This window comes from Chiloscyllium plagiosum, chromosome 5, assembly GCF_004010195.1.
Source record: "Chiloscyllium plagiosum isolate BGI_BamShark_2017 chromosome 5, ASM401019v2, whole genome shotgun sequence".
Lineage (NCBI taxonomy): Eukaryota > Metazoa > Chordata > Chondrichthyes > Orectolobiformes > Hemiscylliidae > Chiloscyllium > Chiloscyllium plagiosum.
Window position 1 is genome coordinate 72,579,749 of NC_057714.1, and position 5,510 is coordinate 72,585,258.

The window sequence follows — 5,510 nt, forward strand, 5'->3', positions numbered from 1 at the left end:
AGGCGTCCAGTCTCCCCAATGTAGAGGAGACCACATCGGGAGCAACGGATACAATAATGATATTAGTGGATGTGCAGGTAAAACTTTGATGGATGTGGAAGGCTCCTTTAGGGCCTTGGATGGAGGTGAGGGAGGAGGTGTGGGTACAGGTTTTGCAATTCCTGCGGTGGCAGGGGAAGGTGCCAGGATGGGAGGGTGGGTTGTTGGGAGGCGTAGACCTGACCAGGTAGTCACGGAGGAAACGGTCTTTGCGGAAGGCGGAAAGGGGTGGGGAGGTAAATATATCCCTGGTGGTGGGGACTTGACACCGACACTTTTTACAAACCCACGACTCCCACAGCTACCTGGATTACACCTCTTCCCACCCTACCTCCTGAAAAAATGCTATCTCTTATTCCCAATTCCTCCACCTCCGCCGTATCTGCTCCCAGGAGGACCAGTTCCACCACAGAACACACCAGATGGCCTCCTTCTTTAGAGACCGCAATTTCCCTTCCCATGTGGTTAAAGATGCCCTCCAATGCATCTCGTCCACATCCCGCACCTCCGCCCTCAGACCCCACCCCTCCAACCATAACAAGGACAGAACGCCCCGGTGCTCACCTTCCACCCGACCAACCTTCGTATAAACCAAATCATTCGCCGACATTTACGCCACTTCCAAACAGACCCCACCACCAGGGATATATTTCCCTCCCCACCCCTTCCCGCCTTCCGCAAAGACCGTTCCCTCTGTGACTACCTGGTCAGGTCCACGCCCCCCAACAACCCATCCTCCTGTCCTGGCACTTTCCCCTGCCACCGCAAGAATTGCCAAAACCTGCGCCCACACTTACTCCCTCACCTCCATCCAAGGCCCCAAAGGAGCCTTCCACATCCAAAGTCATTTATTGTATCCATTGCTCCCGATGCGGTCTCCTCTACATTGGGGAGACTGGACGCCTCCTAGCAGAGCGCTTTAAGGAACATCTCCGGGACACCTGCACCAATCAACCACACCACCCTGTGGCCCAACATTTCAACTCCCCCTCCCACTCAGCCAAGGACATGGAGGTCCTGGGCCTCCTTCACCCCCGCTCCCTCACCACCCAACGCCTGGAGGAAGAACGCCTCATCTTCTACCTCGGAACACTTCAACCCCAGGGCATCAATGTGGACTTCACCAGTTTCCTCATTTCCCCTTCCTCCACCTCACCCCAGTTCCAAACTTCCAGCTCAGCACTGTCCCCATGACTTGTCCTACCTGCCTATCTTCCTTTCCACCTATCCACTCCATCCTCCTCCCTGACCTATCATCTTCATCCCCAACCTCACTCACCTATTGTACTCTATGCTACTTTCTCCCTACCCCCACCCTCCTCTCATTTATCTCTCCACCCTTCAGGCTCTCTGCCTGTATTCCTGATGAAGGGCTTTTGCCCGAAATGTTGATTTTCCTGCTCCTCGGATGCTGCCTGAACTGCTGTGCTTTTCCAGCACCACTCTATTCCAGAATACCCTCGTAAACCTTCTCTGCACCCTCTCCAAAGCGTCCACATCCTTTTGGTAATGTGGCGACCAGAACTGTACACAGTATTCTAAATGTGTCTGAACCAATGTCTTGTACAATTGTACAATTGTACAATTTTAACATGACTTGCCAGCTTTTATACTCAATACCCCATCCAATGAAGGCAAGCATACCAAATGCCTTCTTGACCACTCTATCCACCTGTGCAGCAACCTTCAGGGTACAATGGACTTTGATGGATGTGGAAGGCTCCTTTGGGGCCTTGGATGGAGGTGAGGGAGGAGGTGTGGGCACAGGTTTTGCAATTCCTGCGGTGGCAGGGGAAGGTGCCAGGACGGGAGGGTGGGTTGTTGGGGGGTGTGGACCTGACCAGGTAGTCACGGAGAAAACGGTCTTTGCGGAAGGCGGAAAGGGGTGGGGAGGTAAATATATCCCTGGTGGTGGGGACTTGACACCGACACTTTTTACAAATCCACGACTCCCACAGCTACCTGGATTACACCTCTTCCCACCCTACCTCCTGCAAAAATGCTATCTCGTATTCCCAATTCCTCCGCCTCCGCCGTATCTGCTCCCAGGAGGACCAGTTCCACCACAGAACACACCAGATGGCCTCCACATCCATCAAATCTCTCTGCTCATCAACTTTTCCCAAGGCTCTTCCATTCATTGTATAATTCGCTCTAGAATTAGACTTGCCCAAATGCATCATCTCATATTTGTCTGGATTGAAAGCCATCTGCCACTTTTCCACCCAACTCTCCAGTCTATCTATATCCTCCTATATTGTCTGACAGTCCCTTGTGCTTTCTGCTACTCCACCAATCTTCGTGTCATTTGCAAACTTGCTGATCATACCAACAGTGCCCTCTTCTAGATCATTTATGTATATCACAAACAACAGTGGACCCAATACTGACCCCTGTGGAACACCACTGGTCACCTTTCTCCATATCGAGAAACTCCCTTCAACTACTACTCTCTGTCTCCTGTTGCTCAACCAGTTCTTTATCCACCTAGCTAACACAAACTGCACATCATGTGATTTCACTTTCTCCATTAGTCTACAATGGGGAAACTTATTGAACACCTTCCTAAAGTCCATGTATATGACATCAACCACCCTTCCTTCATCTAATAACTTGGTTACTTCCTTGAAGAACTCTATTAAGTTGATAAAGCATGATCTCCCCCGCACAAAACCATGTTGCCTATCACTGATCAGCTCATTCTTTTCTAAATATAAATAGATCCTATCCCTCAGTACCTTCTCCAGCAACTTCCCCACCACTGATGTCAGGCTCACTGGTCTGTAGTTACCCAGAATATCCCTACTACCCTTCTTGTACAGGGGGACAACATAAGCTACCCTCCAGTCCTCTGGCACCTCACCTGTATTTAAGGATGTCACAAAGATATCTGTCAGGGCCCCAGCTATTTCCTCTCCCGCCTCCCTCAGCATCCTGGGATAGATCTCATCCGTTCCTGGGGATTTGTCCACCTTAATAACCTCTAGCCTACCCAACACATCTTCCCTATTTATGCCAACGTGATCCAGACTAATCAAACTTCTATCTCTAATCTCAAGATTCGTCATGTTCCTCTCCTCAGTGAACACTGATGCAAAGTAATCATTCAGAATCTCACCCATTCTCTCAGGTTCGGCACACAGCCTTCCTTCATTATCTTATAGTGGACCCACTTGCTTCTTATATAAGAATAAAATACTTTGGGATTTTCCTTAATTCTGCTTGCAAAAGCTATTTCATGACCCTTTTCACCCACTTGATTCCTTGTTTAAGACTTGTCCGATTCTTCCGATATTCCTCCAGGGCCCGTTCTGTTCTTAGCTGCCTAGACCTTATGTATGCTTCCCTTTTCCTCTAGGCTAGTCGTACAATTTCTGCTGTCATCCGTGGTTCACAAATCTTGCCCTTCCTATTCTTTGCCTCCAACGGGACATGCCTGTCCTGCACTACGTTGACCTATCGTTGAAAGTCTCCCACTTCTCAAATGTGGACTTCCCTTCAAATAGCTGTATCCAATTCACATTTCCCAGCTCCTGCCTAATTTTGATATAATTGGCTTTGGCCCAGTTTAATACTCTTCCCTGAGGACCACTCTCTTCTTTATCTATGAGTATTCTAAAACTTACAGAATTGTGGTAGAATTGTGGTCACTGTTCCCAAAGAAATCCCCCACCGCAACTTCTACCTCTTGTCCTGGCTCGTTCCCCAGTACCAGGTCCAATATGGCCCCTTCCCTCGTCGGACTATTGACATACTGCTCTAGAAAACTCTGCTGGATGCTTCATACAAATTCTACTCCATCCAGACCTCTTATACTAAGTGTATCCCAGTCAATGTTGGGAAAATTATAATCTCCCATCACCACTGCCCTATTGCCTCTACATCTATTCATAATCTGTTTACCTATTTGTTCTTCTACGTCATGCTCACTGTTAGGAGGTCTGTAATACATCCCCAACAATGTAACTGCACCCTTCTTATTTCGCAGCTCCACCCATAATGCCTCACTACCCAAGACCACCATAGTGTCCTCCTTTAGCACAGCAGTGATATCGTCGCTGACCAGCAATGCAACTCCACCCCCTCTTTTACTTCCCTCCCTGTCCTGTCTGAAGTGTCTATATCCTGGAACATTGATTTGCCAATCATCATGCCCTTCCTTCAACCAATCATGGCATACTCCCAGGCACCAATCCAAGCCCTAAGTTCATCAGCCTTACACACTATACTCCTTGCAGTAAAGTAGATGCATTTCAGGCCACCAGTTCTTTTGTGTTCACCTGCTCTCTGCCTACTCTTCCCTTTATTAATGTTACCTTCATAATTCTTACAGTCTCCAGTCTCCACCTCGCTGCCTACTTGTTTTCTCTTCTGGTTCCCAGTCCCCTGCCACATTAGTTTAAAACCTCCCCAACAGCAGTATCAAAAACTCCTCCAAAGACATTGGTTCCGGTCTGGTTCAGATGTAGACCGTCCCTTTTATAATAGTTCCACCTTCCCCAGAACTGGTCCCAATGTCCAACAAATCTGAACACCTCCCTCCTACACCATCTCTCAAGCCACGTGTTCATCCTGCCTATTTTTTCATTTCTACGCTGGCTGGCACATGGCACTGGTAGTAATCCCGAGGTCCTCCCCTTTAACTTCTCTCCTAGCTCTCTGAATTATTTTTTAAGGACCTCATCTCGCTTTCTACTTCTATCATTGGTGCCTCCAAGACAACTGGCTGTTCACCCACCCCTTTTAGCATGCTCTGCAGTCGATTGGTGACATCTCTGACCCGAGCATCTGGGAGGCAAAATACCATCCGGGAGTTCCGTTTTCAGCCACAGAACCGCCTATCTACTCTCCTCACAATAGAATCCCCTATGACTATGGCCCTATGAGTCTTTTCCCTGCCCTTCTGTACAGCAATGCCCACCACAGTGCCATGATCTTGACAACTGCTTCCCTCCCCTGGTGAGCCCTCCCCCAACAGTATCCAAAACGGTATACCTGTTTTGGAGGGAGATGACTGCAGGGGACACCTGCACTGCAGGAGACAGTTAGAAGCAATGAGGAATTTGCAAAAGCAACAGTATATGATGGATGGCAGTTATAGAAAGGGGGGAAGTCTCAGATACAGTCATATAGATGGGTTAACTCCATGAAAAGTAAGAGAGGTAGGCAGTTAGTGCAGGGTCTTTTGTGGATATACCCATTTCAAACAGGTATGCTGTTTGGGAAAATGTAAGGGGTGATGGATTCTCAGGGGAATGAACACAAATAGCCAAGTTTCTGGTATTGAGACTGGCTCTAATGCATCGAGGGGTACGTCGGGTTCCAAGAGATCAGTTGTGTTAGGGGATTCTCTAGTCCAAGGTACAGACAGATGTTTCTGTGGCCAGCAGTGAAAAAGCAGAATGGTGTGTTGCTTCCCTGGTGCCAGGATCAAGGATGTCTCAGAGAGGGTGCAGAATGTTCTCACGGGG

The 5,510-nt window shown here is 48.5% G+C and overlaps 1 protein-coding gene across 1 annotated transcript in view; it reads right to left on the reverse strand.

Moving 5' to 3' along the window:
• abcb4 (ATP-binding cassette, sub-family B (MDR/TAP), member 4) overlaps positions 1 to 5,510 on the reverse strand; it is a 130,878-nt gene that overhangs the window by 34,641 nt on the left and 90,727 nt on the right. The gene's annotated exons all lie outside the window — the stretch shown is intronic.